General features: G+C 46.8%; 1 non-coding gene across 1 annotated transcript; it reads left to right on the top strand.

Moving 5' to 3' along the window:
* The first annotated feature begins 7,592 nt into the window (after positions 1-7,592).
* Positions 7,593-7,695, top strand: LOC131433389 (U6 spliceosomal RNA). The gene has a single exon (XR_009230190.1). It is a non-coding gene; the product is annotated as a U6 spliceosomal RNA (small nuclear RNA).
* The last annotated feature ends 12,662 nt before the right edge of the window (positions 7,696-20,357 follow it).

The following is a 20,357-nucleotide window of genomic DNA, read 5'->3' as shown; positions in this document are numbered from 1 at the left end:
CGATAACCAGAGTAGAATCAGTTGGCAAGAGATATAGAATGTCGCACTATACCACTATATGGTATAGTGATATAGTGCGAAAAGTTTTACTGACAGTAATATTTACTATTACTAATACCAGTTTTTGCAACCGGGTTACTTGACCAAGTTTCCATCTGTTGATCACATCGACCCAGTGATATAAAGTTCTTGGTCGTACATGTCGTAACAATTGTTAAGTGCACGAGTGGTTTAAGATTGGTGGTTGGTTGAAAACGTATCTATGGCTAACGCCTAACAGCGATGCACATGCAGCGAACCGCTCCCGTATACGCGTCCGTAGTTATGTATACAGTGTTAACCGTTAACGCCTATCGATGCGGCATAGACAGCGGACCGCCCATATACGTAACCATGTTGATGGTTCGTACCGAGAGGCATTGTTTAAAATCGTTGTTACGGCTTACTATGGTAAACGAACGTAACGACATATGGTGCGTTCTGGTAGTTTTGCGACGTACTTTCACGACGTGAAGTCCGTTTTGGAAAATCTGCGCACAAATTTTTTGCTCCATACAAATGTGACCAAGTTGCAACCGGTCAACCCGGTTTACTAAGCGTATGCCTCTCATGCTGCGGCCTTCCAGCATGTTACCCATGTACGAACTGGCACATATCCCGCACGGATAGGCATTGCGCCTACGTTCGTAACTTATCACCTATCCCGCGTACTACGCTCACGTCAATTGCATTCGACAGAGCGGGGACGGCACTACCATATGTGAAACAGCTGGGTTTTGGAAAAAAATGCGGGTGTTGACTGAACTAAATCGGTTGTTGGAATAACTAAAAAAGTGTTGGACTTAGCTAAGAAAGAAAAATCGGATAGGTTGTTGGAAAAGCTAACTGAGAATATGTAGGTTGTTGGAATTGCTAACTACGGTTTGGAGGGACAGGTACGAACAGAGAGGCGAATAGCTATATGAGCGCTGGTGAAGTGGTGCACTACCGTGGCCCACTGCCAGATAGGTGGGAGCTCGGGTAAAATATTATCTCCCGGGCAACAATGAGATACCACCGTTGCTTCCGGCACTTGTCGGAGGCGTAGGAGGGAGAGTCTGTCAGGTTTCGTATCGTATTCCGAACGAATCCGGTTCAGACAAGGTTATAGTGATATAGTGCGAATTCAATATTGATCAAAGAAGTATTTATCAAGTGTGTGTGTTTAGATAGAGGAGCGTATTTAGAGTTAAACCATTAACGACTAAATTTTTTGTGGTGTTTATACGATGGCACCGATGGTCACTGACGGACATTGCGTCGTCATTGGTAGTAAGACAGGGCGATAAAGCTATCTGCAACATCGATCCCGCATCAGGATGTCCATACGTCCAGAATAGATTTGCCCCTGGCAACTTCATCCGTCACTTTCGTACCGTACATACGGAACGTGCATGTGCAAACAATCTCCTTACAATTGCCTATCCAATGGAGAAGAAGGAAAGAGTAATTCCTAAGCGTTTAATAGCTATTGACCGGCAGTTACTAATTGCGTCAGCAGTTAAGCTGACGACCTTCCATCATCTTCCTATTTCCTGCTTCGAGTGGGAAGGCTTCAAAGACTTACTGAAACCGATTACAACGACTCTTGGGTGCACTTTGAACCGTGTCACAATGAAATGTCATCTCTCGAAGACAGCCTATCGTCTAAAAGAAATGTTGATAGGTGAGATGAAAGGCAAGCTCGTCTGCTTGAAAATAGATTCTGCTGCCCGACACAATCGCCATATCTTAGGCATCAATGTACAGTATGCCCTAGACGAGCAGGTGGTCATTCGTACCCTTGGTATGATCGAAATCAAAGAAAGTCAAACAGCGGCGTTCTTGAAATCAAAAGTTATGGATACTTTGGCCGACTATGGGCTATCTCTTGAGAACATTTGGCCGATATTTTTCCCGAACTAGACCTTTCCAATCAATGGTCGTTCATTGAGCATTACTATGATACGTTTAAGCCGTTGTACATCTGCACAAAGCAAATGCAAGAGAACCACGTGTCGTTATCTGTCTTCTATATGGCATGGCTGATGGCAACGAGTGAGGTACAGAAAGTTCGCGAAAACTCTTTCAGTCCCCATTTACTTCGGTGGTTGAACAATAGATTGAACGTTTTGCGCCAATTGAATGCGGTCCAGATGGCATTATACCTGGATCCAAGGTTCAACTATCGAGGTTCTAAAATATTCACGGCTCAGGAAAAAGATAAAATTCAGCAATACATAGTCGATGCATGGGAACGTATCTGCCAACTGGGTAAAACACCGGCTAGTACAAGTAGAGAATCGTCAGAGTCTACCGATGATTTTGATCAGTATCTTACGCAAATGTTTGGTGAATCCGTGAATCTTGGTTGCGAGACCGGGTTTCTTCAACAAGTTAAGTCTTTGGACCTAGAGCCACGCCAAAAACATAACTACAACGTGTGGGACCATTGGTTGCGCCGTAAGACTACGCACCCAGAGATATATGCAGTAGCAATGGTTGTACTATCCACACCATCGAACCAAGTCTCTGTTGAACGGTCTTTCAGTGCCCTTGCCTTGGTTCTCTCTAATCAACGCACTGGCCTTGGGAAAGATACGTTGGAAAACATTTTACTTATTAAATTAAACAAAGACTTGTTCTCCAGGGCGCTGGGAACTGCATATGATTGGAAGGGCCCAATCGACCCGGTTGACGATGATTCTCAGGAATGAATATGATACCGTTGATGCTCAACTGAATGTCGAATGAGACAAATATTGTCGTCTATCACTGGCTCATCGCTGGGTGATAGGGGGATAACTTTTGTTTACATTTTCATGAAATCAATTTCCAATGATACTGAAAGGGTTCGGCAGTCATGATACTTGTTATGATTCAAATAGCGACAATCGTCGTTGGGTGGACGATGATATATGTGTTGTCTCAATGTAAGCTCGAGTCACCATTGTGATAACGAATTTTTTCAGCACTGCAAGAGCAGTATAAAACTAAAAGTTCAAAGCGGCCAAACTTGCTCTGCACAAGGCTATTCGCGTAAGCAAAAAAGCCTGCTTTGAAAACCTGTGACAGTATGCCAACTCAAACTCAGGGGTGATGCCTACACAATGGTCATGGCCAAAACGAGAGGGGCACTAGCACCCCCCGAACGTAGTCCGGCGAAGCTGAAGGAGATCATAAGATTCCTCTTCCATTACTACGACACGTCTTCGTGGCCGCCAGCACCGCTACCAACAAACGATGTTAGCAGAGTGACAATTGAAGAGTTGTTGTCAGCGGCGAGGTCGCTCGATACTAAGAAATTTCCCGGACCAGATGGTATCCCGTACGCGACTCTAAAGGCTGCTACAAACCTCCAAACCGGACATGTTCAGAGAGGTCATGCAGAGATTGCTGGACAAGCGCACGTTCCCGGACATTTGGAAAAGGCAGATAATTGAACTGTTACCGAAACCTGGGAAATCTCCTGGGGACCCGTCGGCATATAGACTAATCTGCCTGATCGACACCACAAGGAAGCTTATGGAGAGAATCATCCTGAGCAGGCTAGCCCCGGCCATAGAGGAGACGGGTGGACTGTCTAACGAACAGTACGGGTTCCGCAAAGGCAAGTCGACGGCGGATGCCATGAAATCGGTGGTAGTCACCGTGGAGGTCGCTATTCAACCTAAGCGGCGTGGAATTCACTACTGCGCGGTAGTAACACTTGAAGAAAACGCGTTCAATAGTGCTAGACCAGAAGGGCTGTACCAGATTCTGGAAAGCTACTTTCAGAACCGGGTATTGCTCTATGAGACCGAGGAAGGCTTACGCAGCATTTCTATCACGGCCGGAGTACCACAGAGATACATCCTGGGCCCGCTCCTTTGGAATATAATGTACGATGGCGTACTGAGGTTGAGGCTCCCCACGGGCGTCAAGATAGTCGGGATCGCGGACGACATCACGCTGGCAGAATTCATCGAAGAGGTTGAACTGAGGGCATCACGGTAAGCACGTAGAGTATGCCTGTAAACGTGCTTCAATGGCGATTGCGGCGCTCTCGCGAATGATGGCCAATAGGCCGGTGCGTTCTAGCAAACATTGGCAAGATTGGCAGTTTCGATCCTCAGGTACGGCAGCCAGGTATGGCAGGAGTGGCACAGGAAATGGGACAGCTTAACCAAGGGCAGATGGACACATCGGCTCATTCCAAGAGTCTCCGGATGGATCGACAGACTCAACGGCGAAGTAAACTTTGGCCTGACGCAGTTCCTCACAGGTCCCGGATGGTTTAGGTGGTACCTCCACAGGTTCGGCCACGCGGCATTTCCTGCTTCCCACGGCTACCCAAATGAGCTTGAGACGGCAGAACACGTCTGTTTGCATGTCCCCGCTTTGCAACACGAAGGAATGGTCTACTGGATGTATGTGGCATAGAAACTACAGAAGAGAACTTAGCCCCGGGGACAGATGGTATCCCTAACGTGGCTAAAGGCGGCTATAATGACAAAACCGGACATGTTCAGGGAGGTCATACAGAGATGTCTTGTTGAGCGGATGTTCCCAGACATTTGGAAAAGGCAAAGGTTGGTACTATTACCGAAACCTGGGAAAACCCTAGGGGACCCATCGGCGTATAGACCAATCTGTCTGATCGACACTGTGGGAAAGCTCCTTGAGCTCCTCATCCTCAACAGGTTATCTCCCTTCCTAGATGAGACAGGAGGACTGTCTAGCCAGCAGTACGGGTTTCGCAGAGGCAGGTCGACGGCAGACGCCTTAATATCGGTGGTAACCACGGTGAAGGTAGCTATACAGCGCAAACGACGAGGAATCCGCTACTGTGCGGTAGTGTCGACTGGGAGTACCGGAAGGACTGTACAAGATTTTGGAAAGCTACTTCCTGAACCGAGTATTGCTCTACGAGACCGACGAAGGCACACGTAACACTAAAATCACGGCTGGAGTACCACAGGGATCTATCTTGGGCCCGATAATGTGGAATATAATATACGATGGAGTACTGAGGTTGAGGCTTCCTCCGGGTGTCAAGATAGTCGAGTTCGCGAACGGCGTCACACTGACAGTTCACTGCTCAAGTGAAGGTGACACAAAGCGGCATTTTGCAGTGCAGCAATCTGTCATCACATGACAAATGTCAATCGACAACAGATGGGAAAACGTCACTGGCAAAACCACGTTTTTGCGAAGATAATTTCTTTTCCAATCGAACGTTGAAGTGATCAGTCGTGTTTAAAAGTTACTGAAAATAGAAGTAGTTAGAGTTGCTGATTATAGAGTGAAATACTTACCGATATATTTAACTTCAAACTTACCCGTTTACTTACTTGTAAGATTGCCTGAAAAACAGTTATTTGAATTATTGAAAATATGAATTATATATAGTTTGCAGAAAGCATTTTCGATAGGATGCGCAGAAGAAGTATTGTCGCAACTAGAAAACCGAAATTGTAAGTTTGCATGATGTAATTGAAAAGTGAATTAGCTAATTGTAACTCTCCTTTAGTTGAAGCGTTAAATAAACAGCTACCAAAACGGTTTGTGCGCGTTTCTGTTTGCGTCCGACAGCTTCGACAATCTTCAAAATTTCGAGGAGAAGTTTCGCACGTGCAGTTAAGATGGAAGAATCTAATTGTGTTGCCTGCCAACGACCAGATAGTGCCGACGATATGGTCCAGTGCGACCAATGTGACAGATGGCGCCATTACACATGTGCCGATGTTGATTCCAACATAGTGGACCGGCCATGGCGGTGCTGTGATTGCACAAGCGGACAAAATGCGAACGATGCTTCACTGAATAGTGGGTCCAGTCGTTCCAGTGCATTATCGACGTTATCCTTCAGCTTGAGCCAGCTGGTGGAAAGGCAGCGGTTGAAAAAAACACGTGTTGAGTTGGAGATGCAACGTCGCCATCTTGATGAGCAGCAACGATTGATAGACAAAGCGATTGGAGAAGATTAAACCGGCAGCCATCGCAGCGGTGCTGCGTTGCACAATGAAATGGTATCGTTTTCATCGAGTAAGTCGGCGGAACGTCGTACAGTACCGTTACCAGGTACACCCTGATCAGCACCACCAATGGTATCAATTCCCTTAACAATACTGAAACCGTTTACTTCCCGTGCATTGAAAGGAATGAAAAGTTCTAGTGCTTTGTTGGAACTCAGGAACCACGTTGAGCAGTGCGAACAGCGCGCCAACCCGACACCTGAGCAACTTTCGGCGCTACAAGAACAGCTGGAAGCGTGTCGTAGCTTATTGGAGGGATTTAAGTCCGTAGCAGAAACCACCGATCCTGTTGGTCAAATGGATTCAACTAAACAGCTGAAGAAACCACCAAAACCAGCGACGAGCCAGTCGCCCTTGGAGAAGCAGATTAGCGCCTGTTCAGAAACCAGTCGGATGTTACCTGCTGAAGCGGAGGGTGAACGAGTTCGATCTAAACAACGTTCCGAAGCGATTCCAGTGGAGGAAAGTGAATCGATGCATGGTAGCTTGTCAATGAACTCGGTATGCCAAGCTGGCATGCCGTCGGTAAGTCAAGCGATTGCATCTAATGAAATATGTTCCAGTGAAATAGATCCCCCAGGTAAGCGTCATGCATTGAATAATTTTTCAATAAATGCAAACAAATACAACAGGGAATATTGCCCCACGACCAATATATATGACAACCGTGAGCAGTCGCGAAATTTCGCACGCTCAGTATACAATGAAATTCCTGATATATATTCCCGTGAGCAGCTGCGAGATTTATACGCTCGCCCGGGTGAAATAATACAAAATTCAATCAATAAGTCAACGCGTTTTCCACCCGCGAACCCGGTTGAATTTAATAAAGCGTCTTTGCCTCCTCGTCTGTCAGAAAGTGTGCTTCGAGATCAAGTGTTTCCCCCTCGAGTTTCGAATTATCCCACACAGCAGCAATTAGCAGCACGGCAGTCTCTGTCTAAGGATCTTCCCCGCTTTTCTGGTGATCCTGCGGATTGGCCGATCTTCATTTCGAACTACTGATACACGACTGAAGCCTGCTGTTTCACGGATGGTGAAAATATGCTTCGTTTGCAGCGGTGTTTATGTGGACCTGCATTGGAAACGGTACGCAGTCGGCTGGTGCTACCAGCGGCAGTACCTCAAGTTATTGAGACTTTTCGTATGCGGTTTGGCCGTCCAGAATTGTTGATTAACGCTCTTCTACGCAAAGTTCGAGATATTCCGGCTCCGGCTGACCACATCGAAGCTGCGAATGAACGCGCTCATTTATCGAATCCCTCGCTGTGCAAGAACTCGTTGCGAAGCTTCCTGTGGATCAAAGGATGATGTGGGCAGGATACAAGCGAAATTTTCAACATGTCGACTTAAAAACTTTCGGTGATTACATGACGTCGGGTGTGCAGGATGCATCGAGTGTAGTCGAAAAGGATCAACGTACGCAATCGTCCGAAGAGTAAAGGTTTCGTGAATACTCATGCAATGGATGGCGCTTCTGAAGACGGAAGTGCGAATAGCTCTGCGACAGGCGCAATTAAACAATTCGATTGTGCGCACTGTGGAGAATGAATTGTCCTAGCTTCGGCCTAGCTATACTAAAATTGGAACGATACAGAGAAGATTAGCATGGCCCCTGCGCAAGGATGACACGCAAAATCGTGAAGCGTTCCACATCTTGGTCGTATGCTGACAGGGAAGGGGGGGGGGGGCTTGCCTTCTCTTTACAGAGAGCGAGCCTAACCGAGCGTCTGTTCCCCATGTTGGCGGCTCGAAACAGCGCCTGTTCTCCATGTTAGGAGCGCCTGATTACCGTCCCTGTGTCAGTGTGGGACTCTAAGCAGTGCTGACACGATGGCCCTCCGGCGAGACAGGAGGTTGATGCAGTCCTAACAAGCCGCCCGCAAAACATATGTTACGAACGATCAAGAAGGAAATACGACTCGGAATAATCGGCAAAGGCCTACGCAACGAACAAAGGACTACGATTGGAAACTTGGCACATGGAACTGCAAATCGCTTGGCTTCCCAGGATACGACCGAATGCTGCATGATGAGCTTCAAACCCGCGGCTTCGATGTCGTAGCACTGCAGGAACTTAGTTGGACGGGACAGAAGGTGTGGAAATGTGGGCATCGAGCGGCTACCTTCTACCAGAGCTGTGGCACAACCAACGTTCTAGGAACGGGATTCGTAGTGTTGGGCAAGATGCGCCAGCGCGTGATTGGGTGGCAGCCAATCAGTGATAGAATGTGCGTATTGAATATCAAGGGCCGTTTCTTCAATTACAGCATCATCAACGTGCACTGCCCACATGAGACGAGACCAGATGACGAGACCAGATGACGAGAAGGAAGCATTCTACGCGCAGCTGGAACGAACCTACGACAGCTGTCCACGGCGGGATGTAAAACTCGTCATCGGCGACATGAATGCTCAGGTAGGCCAGGAGGGAATGCACAGGCCCGTGATCGGGCTGGAGAGCCTGCACGCGGTAACTAACGATAACGGTCAACGATGCGTAAACTTTGCAGTCTCCCGAGGAATGGTAGTTCGAAGCACCTTCTTCTCCCGCAAAGATATCCACGAAGCCACCTGGAGATCACCTGATCAACATACGGAAAATCAAATCGATTCTCATCGACGGGCGATTCTTCTCCGACGTCATCAATGTCCGCACTTACCGCAGTGCCAACATTGATTCTGACCACTACCTTGTCGCGGTTTGTATGCGCTCAAAACTATCGACGGTGCACAGTACTCGTCGCACAGGAACGCTGGGATTAGATCTCAAGCAGCTACGTAGCATTCGTACTGCAGAGGAATACGTGCGACAGCTGGAGTTAGTGCTACCAACGGAAGAGCAGCTTGGCGCGGCGACTCTTGGAGACGACTGGAAGAACATAAGGTCCGCCGTGAGTAGCACTGCTACAACCGTGCTAGGTACGAGGTTGTCGAATCGAGGAAATGACTGGTTTGACGGCGAATGTCAGCATTTGGTCGAAGAGAAGAATGCAGCAAGAGCGAGAAAGCTGCAACACCGCACGAGGGCGAACGAGGAACGATACAGACAGGCACGGTACAGACAGAACACTGTTTTCCAGAGGAAAAGACGCCATCAGGAAGACCAAGATCGCGAAGCGATGGAACAGCTGTACCGCGCAAATGACACACGGAAGTTCATGAAAAGGTGAATCGCTCACGTAAAGGCTACACGCCACAGGCCGAAATGTGCAGAGATACCAGTGGTAACCTTCTCACGAACGAACGTGAGGTGATCGACAGGTGGAAGAGTACTATGACGAGCATCTGAATGGCGAAGCACAAGATACAGAGAACGGTACAGGAATTAATCTGGGTGCACGCTCAGTCGACGACAGATTCCCAGCCCCTGATCTGTCGGAGATAATTGAGGGTTTCGGCAAGCTGAGGAACAACAAAGCCGCGGGCAATGACCAGTTACCAGGCGAGCTGCTCAAACATGGAGGAGAGACACAGCGCTGCACTGGGTGATTTCTAAGATTCGGGAGGAGGAGATTCTACCACAGGAATGGATGGATGGAGTGGTATATCCCGTCTAAAACAAGGGCGATAAGCTAGACTGTTGCAATTACCGCGCAATCACTTTGCTGAACGCCGCCTACAAGGTACTCTCCCAAATCCTTTTCCGTCGTCTATCACCAATAGCTAAGGAATTCGTAGGGCCGTACCAAGCGGGATTTACTGGAACCCGCGCCACTACGGATCACATATTCGTGATTAGACAAGTATTCCAGAAGTGTCGTGAATACAACGTATCCACGCATCACCTGTTCATTGACTTCAAAGGGGCATACGACACAATCGATCGAGAACAGCTATGGCAGATCATGCACGACTACGGTTTCCCGGATAAACTGACGCGATTGGTCAAAGCAACGATGAATTCAGTGATGTGCTACGTTCGAGTATCTGGGACGCTTTCGAGTCCCTTCGAATCTCGGAGAGGGCTACGTCAAGGTGATGGACTTACTTGTATCTTGTTCAATATTGCCCTGGAAGGAGTGATTCGAAGAGCGAGGATCGACCCGAGTGGCACGATCTTCCGAAAGTCCGTACAACTTATATTATAAAGATATTAATATTGTGACACGTAACCTTGAGAAGATGATGGAAACCTACATCGGACTGAAAGCTGAAGCTAGGCGTATCGGACTGGCCATAAATGCGTCGAAAACAAAATACATGAGAGGAAGAAGCTCTAGACAAGAAACACTACGCCTCCCACCACGAATATTGATAGACGGTGACGATATCGAGGTGGTTGACGAGTTCGTGTATTTGGGCTCACTGGTGACCGCCGATAATGACACCAGCAGAGAAATTCATAGACGTATTTTGACAGGGAATCGTGCGTACTTTGGACTCAGAAAAACCCTCCGATCGAGAAAAGTACGCCACCGCACGAAATTGACCATCTACAAAACGCTCATTAGACCGGTTGTTCTCTATATCCACGAGACCTGGACTATGTTGGCAGAGGACCAACGCGCCCTCAGTGTTTTCGAAAGAAAGGTACTGAGGACCATCTATGGCGGAGTGTAGATGGAAGACGGAACGTGGAGACGGCGTATGAATCACGAATTGCAACAGCTGCTAGGAGAACTACCTATCGTACGGACAGCTAAAATCGGACGTCTACGAAGGGCTGGGCATGTCATAAGGATGTCGGACGACAGCCCAGTGAAAAAAGTCCTTGAATCTAATTCGACTGCATTAATTATGGTTGCGGCTTTAGCGGTCTGTTAAATAAGAACGGCTGTTAGGTAGTGCATAGTGGTAAAACAGGCTAATGTTCAAAACAAACGTTATTAGTGCAACAAAAGTGACGAAAGAAGCTTTGTTATTATGTAAACAACCGTTCGTGGGCATACGATTTTCAGACGAGGAACGATAAGATATTTCCCTTGAAAAAGACCATGACCAGTGGTCGAAACGTCGGGCAGTATATAACAGCCGTTCTTATTTAACAGACCGCTAAAGCCGCAACCATAATTAATGCAAAATATTTGTACGGTAGTACTAATTATCTCTCTAATTCGACTGGTACAAGAAGAAGAGGAGCGCAGAGAGCAAGGTGGGTCGATCAAGTGGAGGGTGATCTCAGAAGCATCCGTGCCTTGAGTGGCTGGCGACGAGCAGCCATGGACCGAGTTCAGGAATCAGAACAAATTGGCTCAAATGGCACCGAGTTATGTGGAGACGTATGCTTGATACAGCAAAGGACACCCCAGGCCTATAGCTGTTAGGTAAGGTAAGGAGAATGAATTGGCTGAACTACTGAATTTGCCTGGCGATCCGCAACCTCTGTGTCTTTGTTGGACGGGAAATACTTCCTGTGTGGTGAAGGAATCGCAACGAGTCTCTCTCGAGATCGCTGGTGTAGGACAAGACAAACGACGTAAACTGGTGAATGCTAGAACCGTTCAAAATCTCGGTCTTTCATGTCAGAGTTCCCAGATCAAAGAAGCGGTAATGAAATATGCGCACTTGAAGGGAATTCCTGTCAGCAGCTACCATAACGCTAGACCACGAATTCTTATAGGCATCGACACCCTACGATTATCTGTAGAGCCAAAAGTGAGAGAAGGAGATGGCACAGGACCGATTGCAGCGAAAACCAGATTAGGCTGATGTGTTTACGGTCCACGAGGAAGTGTCATAAAAGAGTCCTACAATTTTCATGTGTGAAAGTGCGATTGCGATGATGAGCTTCACGATACTGTTAAGCAGTTTTTCGAAGTTGAAGCAGCTGGGGTGAGACCGACTGAGGTTCCGTTGGCGAAAGAGGACCATCGAGCATTGACGTTATTGGGAGTTACCACGCGACGAGTTGCGAATCGTTTAGAAACAGGTTTGCTGTGGAAACAAGACCACGTAGAATTCCCAGACAGCTATATGATGGCAGTGCGTCGACTCGAGTGCCTCGATCGAAGAATGGATCGCGATCCGGTGTCGAAAGAGAGTCTTCACCGACAAATACGCGAATATGAAACAAAGCAATATGCACACAAGGCTACAACAGTAGAAAAGGAATCAGCGGATCCTAGAAAAGTTGGTTATCTCCCGATAGGAGCAGTAACAAACCCGAAAAAACAGGAAAAGTTCGTGTCATTTGGGACGCAGCCGCTAAAGTCGATGGAGTCTCGCTCAACAGCGTCCTTCTCAAAGACCCTGATCTACTGTCGTCGCTCCCTGCAGTATTAATTCGCTTTCGACGGTATAGAGTGGCAGTGAGTTCGGATATCCAAGAAATGTTTCATCAAATCCGAATCCGAGACGAAGATTAGAATTTCTTGTGGCGTAACAGTCTATCTGAGAAGCCAACGATTTATTTAATGGACGTTGCAACATTTGGTAGCACCTACTCGCAGGCCTCGGCGCAGAATCGAAACGCACAGCAACATGCGGAACAGTATCCTGAAGCATCGAAGGCGATCATTGGTGATCATTATGTCGACGATTATTCCCTCGTGCAGTAGATAAGACCTACCAGTGTACGGGAATGCATGTGTTTGTTGACGCAAGCGAAGGAGCAAATTCGAGTTCAGTCTATCTACGCACCCTCAAAGGTAACGGAGAACCACCGTGTAGTCTCATCGCAGCTAAATCGAAAGTCGCTCCTTTGAAACCACGGTCGACTCCAAAGCTTGAGTTGCAGGCCTGTGTTCTGGGTATGCGCCAGTCCAAATTCGTTGAAGAGGATATCGATGTTCCTGTCTTTAAAATAATCTTCTGGCCCGATTCCAGAGCCCACTGGCCTGGATCAACGCTGACCCCCGCAACTATCGACAGTTCGTGTCCTTCAGAGTGAGCGAGATACTGGAACATACAGCAAAAAGTGATTGGCGTTGGGTCCATCCAAATCGAACCCTGCAGACGAGGCAACGAAATGAGGAAGCGGGCCGTATTTCAACAGAAGTAGTAAGTGGTTTCATGGACCGCAATTTCTATGTCTTCCGGACGCTGAATGGCCTTGCTCGGAAAAATCGATACCGGCTACAACAGAAGAACTGCGCGCATCTGTTCTGCATCATTTTTCGTTCGAACCTACAATTAAATTTGATCGTTTTTCCTCCTGGGAGAGATTGCAACGTGTGACAGCATACGTATTACGATTTCTACGGAAGAAGGAGCGGTGCACGGGACACCTTCAACAGTCAGAACTGAAAGCAGCTGAGCAGACTATTCTCAAGTTAGTGTAACGCGAAACCTACCCGGACGAGATAGCAGCTTTATCAAATAGAGCACCGAACGAAACCGGACAAGAAGTCATTGGAAAGAACAATTCCATATATCGTATGATGCCAGTACTTGACGAAAATTGTGTGCTGAGAGAACGAGGCAGAATTGGAGCAGCAAAACAAGTTTCATACGACATCCGTTATCCCGTGATCCTTCCAAGAAAGCATCATGTCACCGAACTTCTGGTGAATACAGGGTCCGGCACTCGAAGTGTAACCAACTTCAGACCGCTCGCGCAGCTGACGCACGGGCATCAGCTCTCTAGAAATTTGCTAAATGACAGTTTGGAGTTGTATTGTTTACAAGCGCAAGAAAGCATTTTGCCAAAAGTGAACGCGAAAAAAAATCAGTGATGGATTTAAAACGTAATAGTGTGATTGCTTTATATTTAGATGGAAAATCACAACCAGCGATTGTTCGTGAGCTCAAACACCTTAAAGTGAATAAAGTTTTTGTTTATCGCACCATAACTCGTTGCAATAATACTGGTAGCATCGCAAAACGTCATGGAGGTGGTCATCAAAAGACTGCAACGTCACGTGAGATGGTTCAAAAAGTGAAGAAGCGACTTGAACGAAATCCTCGACGAAGTGCCAATCAAATGGCAAAAGAACTGAAAATATCCGACCGTAGCATCCGCCGCATACTGAAAAATGATCTGAAGGTCAAGCCTTACAAGATCCAAAAGGCGCATGATCTCACACCGAAGCAGCAACAAGTTAGACTTGAAATAGCGAAGGAGTTGCTTCGTTTGGCCGAAAGCGGTCAATTTCCGAACATTGTATTTTCTGACGAGAAAATTTTTCCAATTGAGCAATTCCTAAACTCTCAAAACGATAGGGTTTACTTGACCGACCGTTCATATGAGAATTTGAGTCATCGATTGGCCACCAGGAGGCACCACCTGCAACAGATAATGGTTTGGGCCGCTGTAACCGCAGATGGGCGCTCTCCAATCGTTTTCATCGAGCCTGGCGTCTAGGTTAATGCGATATATTATCGGGAAAGTATTCTGGAGGTTGCTTTGAAGCCGTGGGCAGACAAACATTTCGGTGGCAGACCATGGACGTTTCAGCAGGACTCGGCACCGTCTCACAAAGCTCGAGTGAACCAAGAATGGCTGAAAAACAACGTTCCGAACTTCATCACGTCCACACAATGGCTCTCGAATTCACCAGATGCGAATCCAATGGATTATTCTCTTTGGGCCATTTTAGAGAGCAAAGTCCGAACTAAAAGATACACCAGTCTCGAGGCGCTGAAAAAAGTTATTGTCCGCGAGTGGGCCGAAATACCTGCAAGTCACATTCGGGCAGCTTGCGATTCGTTTTTTGACCGCCTCAAGGCCATAGTCAAGGCAAAAGGTGGTCATATCGGGCAAAAGTAAATTGATTCTGAATTTTGTACTGTGAATTAAGTAAAAGTAATTTTCCAAACTGAATTTATGGCCTTTTTAATTGGTTACACTTCGAGTGCCGACCCTGTAGATTTCATCGCTTCTATTGTCACGGTAACGCCGAAACAGTCGTCAACGAAATTCGTCAACAGTACGTAATTCCGCGGCTTAGTTTGGTTGTCAAGAAAGTTTGGCGCGAGTGTCAGTTCTGCAAAGTTCGTAGAGCTCGACCGAGTATTCTTCCAATGGCACCGTTACCACCTGTTCGCCTGGCCCACCACGAACGAGCTTTTGGACCAATGTTGGTTAAACAAGGTAGTTCAAATGTTAAAAGATGGGTTGCATTGTTCACCTGTTTATCGACTCGAGCTGTACACCTGGAAGAAGCATTCACATTATCAACAGAATCCTGCATATCTGCGTTCGCCGTTTCGTCGGTAGGCGAGGACTACCGGCCGAGTTCTTCAGTGATAATGGGACTAATTTCCAAGGAGCTGATCGAGTCCTACAGCACCAGATAAGCCAGGGACTGTCCGCAACGTTCACGAGTACCAACGCGAAGTGGAACTTCATACCACCGGGTGCACCTCACATAGGTGGCGCGTGGGAACGCTTAGTACAGTTAGTCAAAGCTGCTATGGCTGAAGCGTATTCCGAGGGGCTGCAGACGCTGTTCGTGGAGGCTGAATGCATAGCAAATTCAAGGCCTCTGACATATCTACCGCTTGAATCTGATGAATCTGAAGCACTGACGCCGAATCATTTTTTGCTGTTGAGTTCCAGCGGAACAAAACGAGAAAACGATAACGATACTGTACGGAATCAGTCCAGTGAACTCGTCCGAAGAAAAATCCTGGGTGATTCTTGGGCACAAATTCAGCATCAGTTGGATGTGTTCTGGAATCGTTGGTTGGTAAAATACTTAGCGATTATTCGCCGGCAGTCTAAATGGTTCGAAAAGACACCGAAACTAAAATCTGGTTATCTAGTTATGGTGGCAGATCCAACGAAACGGAATGAGTGGGAGCGCGGACGAATCATCCGTATGATACAGCACCCGGATGGAAGGAGCCGGCGTGCGATGGTAAACGTAGGTGGAAAGGCTTGCATGCGACCTTTGTCGCGGCTAGCATTGCTCGACGTAGGAGAAATCAGTGGAGATCCGGAGACTTTCGGACTACACCCGGGGGAGACTGTCAACGCAGAAAACCGTCGAGATGGGCACACTGCTCAAATGAAGGTGACACAAAGCGGCATTTAGCAACGCACCAATCTATCATCACATGACAAATGTCAATCGACAACAGATGGGAAAACATGACTGGCAAAACCACAATTTTGCGAAGATAATTTCATTTCCAATCGTACGTTGAAGTGATCAATCGTGTTTAAAAGTTACTGGCAATAGAAGTAGTTAGAGTTGCTGATTATAGAGTGAAATACTTACCGATATGTTCAACTTTATACTTACCCGTTTACTTACCTGTAAGATTACCTGAAAAAAAGTTTCGATAGCACGCGCGGAAGATGTATTGTCGCAACAAGAAAACCGAAGTGATTTAGCTAATTGTTAATCTCTTTTATTTGAAGCGTTAAATAAACAGCTATCAAAACGGTTTGTGCTCCTTTCTGTTTGCGTCCGACAGCTTCGACAAGGCTCAAGAGGGATCAGCGAATAAACGTCGGTCCGGGAGAACCACCTTCGCCGGGGAGCTCTTCGTCGAAGTAGTCTAGATCCTTTGTCGGGGTATAGACGAGTAGTAAATAAAACTGTTAGGATCGTCGGGGCGCCAGTGAACCGGAAGCTTTCCTCCAACCGGAATCACTGGATCGACCCAGGCATCCTCTCGGTCGGGCGTTGACCGGTATCGAAAGCGTCGGTTTCGGGAGAGCTTCCATCGTCGGGGTACTCCCTGTCGGTGTAGGCTAGATCCTTCAGCGTGGGCTAGTCGAGTAGTCGCCACAACACCGATTCGAGTCGTCGAGGCACCAGCGAACCGGAAGCCATGCACCAACCGAAATCGCCGGACCAACCTCGACACTCCTTCGGGTGTCCCGTGTGGTGTAAGAGAACTCGATGTCGGGAGAACTTCCTTCGCCGGGGAACTTCCTGTCGGAGTCTAGATTCTTCGTCGGGGACTAGACGAGTAGATCGTGGCGTAATACCGCTAGGATCGTCAGGGCGCCAGTGAACCGAAAGCTATCCTCCAACGGACATCACCCAACCGACCTCGTCATCCAAGTGGTCTATCCCTAGAGAGCAGGATGCTGTACACCATTCACCATCTGGGGAGGGTGCTATGAGTACGATTAGCCTTCCACCACGAAGTAATGCCTAGCGGCGGTGCCGGAGAGGTAGGGTTGGAGATCCAAGGTGGGTAGTTCCAGTTGGGTAGTCCTGTGGAGAGTCCCACACTCCGTGCATAAATGCATTTCACCTTGTAAAAAAATAAGAACCTAGCCCAGAGGATGTGCAACAGCGAGGAGAACTGGAACGCAGTGTCGACCGCGACCTCCCAGATCGCGGGCATCTTGCAGCGGAATTTTAGGGATCAGCGAACTAGCGTCGGTTCGGGAGTTTTTTTCCGGTGTCGAGAAACTCTCCGTCGGTGTAGTCTAAATCCTTCACCGGAGATTAGACGAGTAGATTGCGACGCAGCTATGGATCGTCGGGGCGCCAGTGAACCGGAAGCCATCTTCCAACAAGAATCATTGGAGCGACCCAGGCATCCTGCGGATCGATCCGTTCACGGGTATCGGAAGCGACGGCTACGGGAGAAATTCCATCGCTAGGGAATTCTTCGCTGGCGTAGGCTAGATCCTTCGTCGGGGACTAACCGAGTAGAAGCCAAAGCACCGAAGTCGAATCGTCGGGGCGCCAGTGAACCGGAAGCTATGCTCCAGCCGGAATCACTGGATCGACCTCGGCAGCCACGCTCCTACCGGAATTACAGGATCGGCACTCATTCAAGTGTCCCGTGTGGCAAAACACGAGAATCGGTGTCGGGAGAAACATTTTCGTCGGGGAGCTCTCCGTCGGCGTAGTCTAGATCCTTCGACGGGGAGTAGATGAGTAGATTGCGACGTAACTCCGGTATGGATCGTCGGGGCGCCAGTGAACCGGAAGTCATCCTCCAACTGGAATCACTGGACCGACTCAGGCATACTGCCGTTCGAACCGTTCACGGATTTCGGGAGCGTCGGTCCCTGGGAAACTTCCTTCGTCGGGAAACTAGGCTAGATAGAGTGTTGGTTAGAGTGAATACTAATATAACTGAAACGCTTTCTTCTTACTTTCGAATATCAATTAGTTGACCAATTGTATCAATTGTGCCAGCTTTTCCCTTTTTCACTACTAGACCTTGAAACGATGCACCTAAACCGAGACGGTGCTATGCATTTTATATAGCAAATCAACAGAAAGTTCCTACAACATCTATAAACTCCTACTAGTTGAAAAAAGGCCGTATATAATACAGTAAAATTTGACATAATTCTTTGGGAATATTTTAATGGTTCTAAAAAAAGCCGATTCGAATAATTCAGGAATTAGGAGCTGGACCAGTGTTCAAGAACTAAATTCAGAAGTTAGAGCAAGCTTAAAATTCAAATGCAATTTAGTTTTTAACTATAGTTTCGAAATTGAACTCAGTTCCAACATGCAGGTTCTGAATTATAAACCTGTATTCTGGAAATAATATCCTGAAACATAATTTTTAAAATAAATTCTCCTCCCGACGATCGAAGTTCATATGGAAGCACGACGTTTTTTTTTATTCAGGCCTATTTGCGTACAAGCTTTACGTAGCCGATTTAGCTGAGTTTTTAGATAATTTTTTTGTATTGAATCTCGTTGTCACCCTTTTTCTAGGGAGAAAGGAGCTTCCATTTTCCTCTTGCGAGTATTGAGGGGCAGTTTGTTCGTGGTTCGTCTCGTCATCCATTGCCGTGGTATTGTTGTTGATTTCGTTGCTAGTTGCTGTAGATGCGCCTTGTTGTACATTGTTTGAAGTTGCTGGTTGGTTGGATGGTAAGCTGTTAACTGCAGCTGGTGTACTTTGTTCTATATGGGTTACGTTGGATGGTTTCGTTGAAGGGGATTCTTCCATGTTGTTGGTGACTGTCACAGGTGTACTGGGGTTGCTTTGGGTTGATGTGAAGGAAGCACCGTTGTCCTTTGGTATAGTTGTCTCCTTGTCCGGTTTATCACATGGCTTACCGTAGTGAACAGCTTTTTGACAATATTGACATGTGGCCATCTGATTGTCATAGGTAACAAGTGATTTGCGCGGTATTCTTGTATCCTGACCGAATGTCACATAAGAAGGTATAGGCCTCCTCAAGCGCATGCGTAATAAACGTACGCCATTTAGAATACCGAGGAAAAAATTCTTCCACTTTTCGTTTTAGATAAAGAGAATCTCCCCGTATTGGGACATAGTTTTGCGAATATAAGGATCGATGACGCTTGAGGGAAGATCATGCACACGCACTTCTATAGCACTATCTTTCATATATACTGGAATGTTGTACTTGATATTTTCATGCTCCACATAGTGTACATTATTATTGTCTTTAGCGAATTGAATTGCATCCAACTCTTTATAGAACGGGACATAAAAAACATTATTGGTCTTATTGAATTGAAGTAAATGCTCACGTTTAATGTCAAGATGCATTTGCCCCTTAAGCAAACCTTCAAGTTCTCGTATCGAAGGTCGAATTTTGCACTGTCTGAAGTCAACAATAATTGTATTCTTTTGTACCGGTGGTAGCTTTTGTTCGTTTGGCTCACTCATTTTCGAGGTCTATTGTTCACTACACAATATTGTACTTGATTTCTTCTGTTCCCAACTTAAGCGGTTATGTTTTATCGACGGACTTGGATGAGATGTAAACCCGAACTGGAAGCACGACTTGAGCGTTTCACGCTTCATACATGGGGTGTTCTTATTGATGTTGGTGGGAGAACCTCACCTCGACATCCAATTCCGTCTGAAACACTACAAGAAATGAACGATTTTCAATCAAAATTTACATTTTATAATCGTCCAATAGATAATCGGAACTGATATGTGCTCAAAACCATCGTCCGGTGCGAAAAAGTCAAGCAAGCGTGATGAATTGTCCTCATTGTTTCCAAAAGTTTTAGAAAACTCTGTTTTTCAATTATTTATGGTTTTCTCACGCTGTTGAAAATTTAATCGCAAATTCCTGATCATATTTCCGATAGCTTGTAGAAATAATTATTTTGTTGGGTTAAGTACATCAAGAGATATTTGCGATAAAGTTCTGCCCATTCTTGTGCAGGGTAAATTGGGAAAAGGCAACCCATAGTAAAGTATGTCGTATTCACGACTAACAAAAATACCCGCTACTGGCAGCGGTGTACGGACAGCCCCTTTGCTAAAATTCCTTTTCCTGTTCGCAGAACAAGAAACAGTGAGACGATATAAAATAGAGGGTAAGTACGGCAGCTGCCAGTATTACGGAATTGGCTGTCTAGCTGTTAACAGCATCTCGTGGAATTTTTACGCAGAAACACACAGACACAAAATGTCTGGCCGAGGTAAAGGAGGAAAAGTTAAGGGAAAGGCAAAGTCCCGCTTGAACCGTGCTGGTCTTCAGTTCCCAGTTGGCAGAATCCACCGTCTGCTCCGTGT

The sequence above is a fragment of the Malaya genurostris genome, chromosome 2 (genome assembly GCF_030247185.1).
Source record: "Malaya genurostris strain Urasoe2022 chromosome 2, Malgen_1.1, whole genome shotgun sequence".
Classification (NCBI taxonomy): Eukaryota; Metazoa; Arthropoda; class Insecta; order Diptera; family Culicidae; genus Malaya; species Malaya genurostris.
The sequence above is the reverse complement of the archived record's forward strand: the minus strand, read 5'-3'. Positions and strand labels throughout refer to the sequence as shown.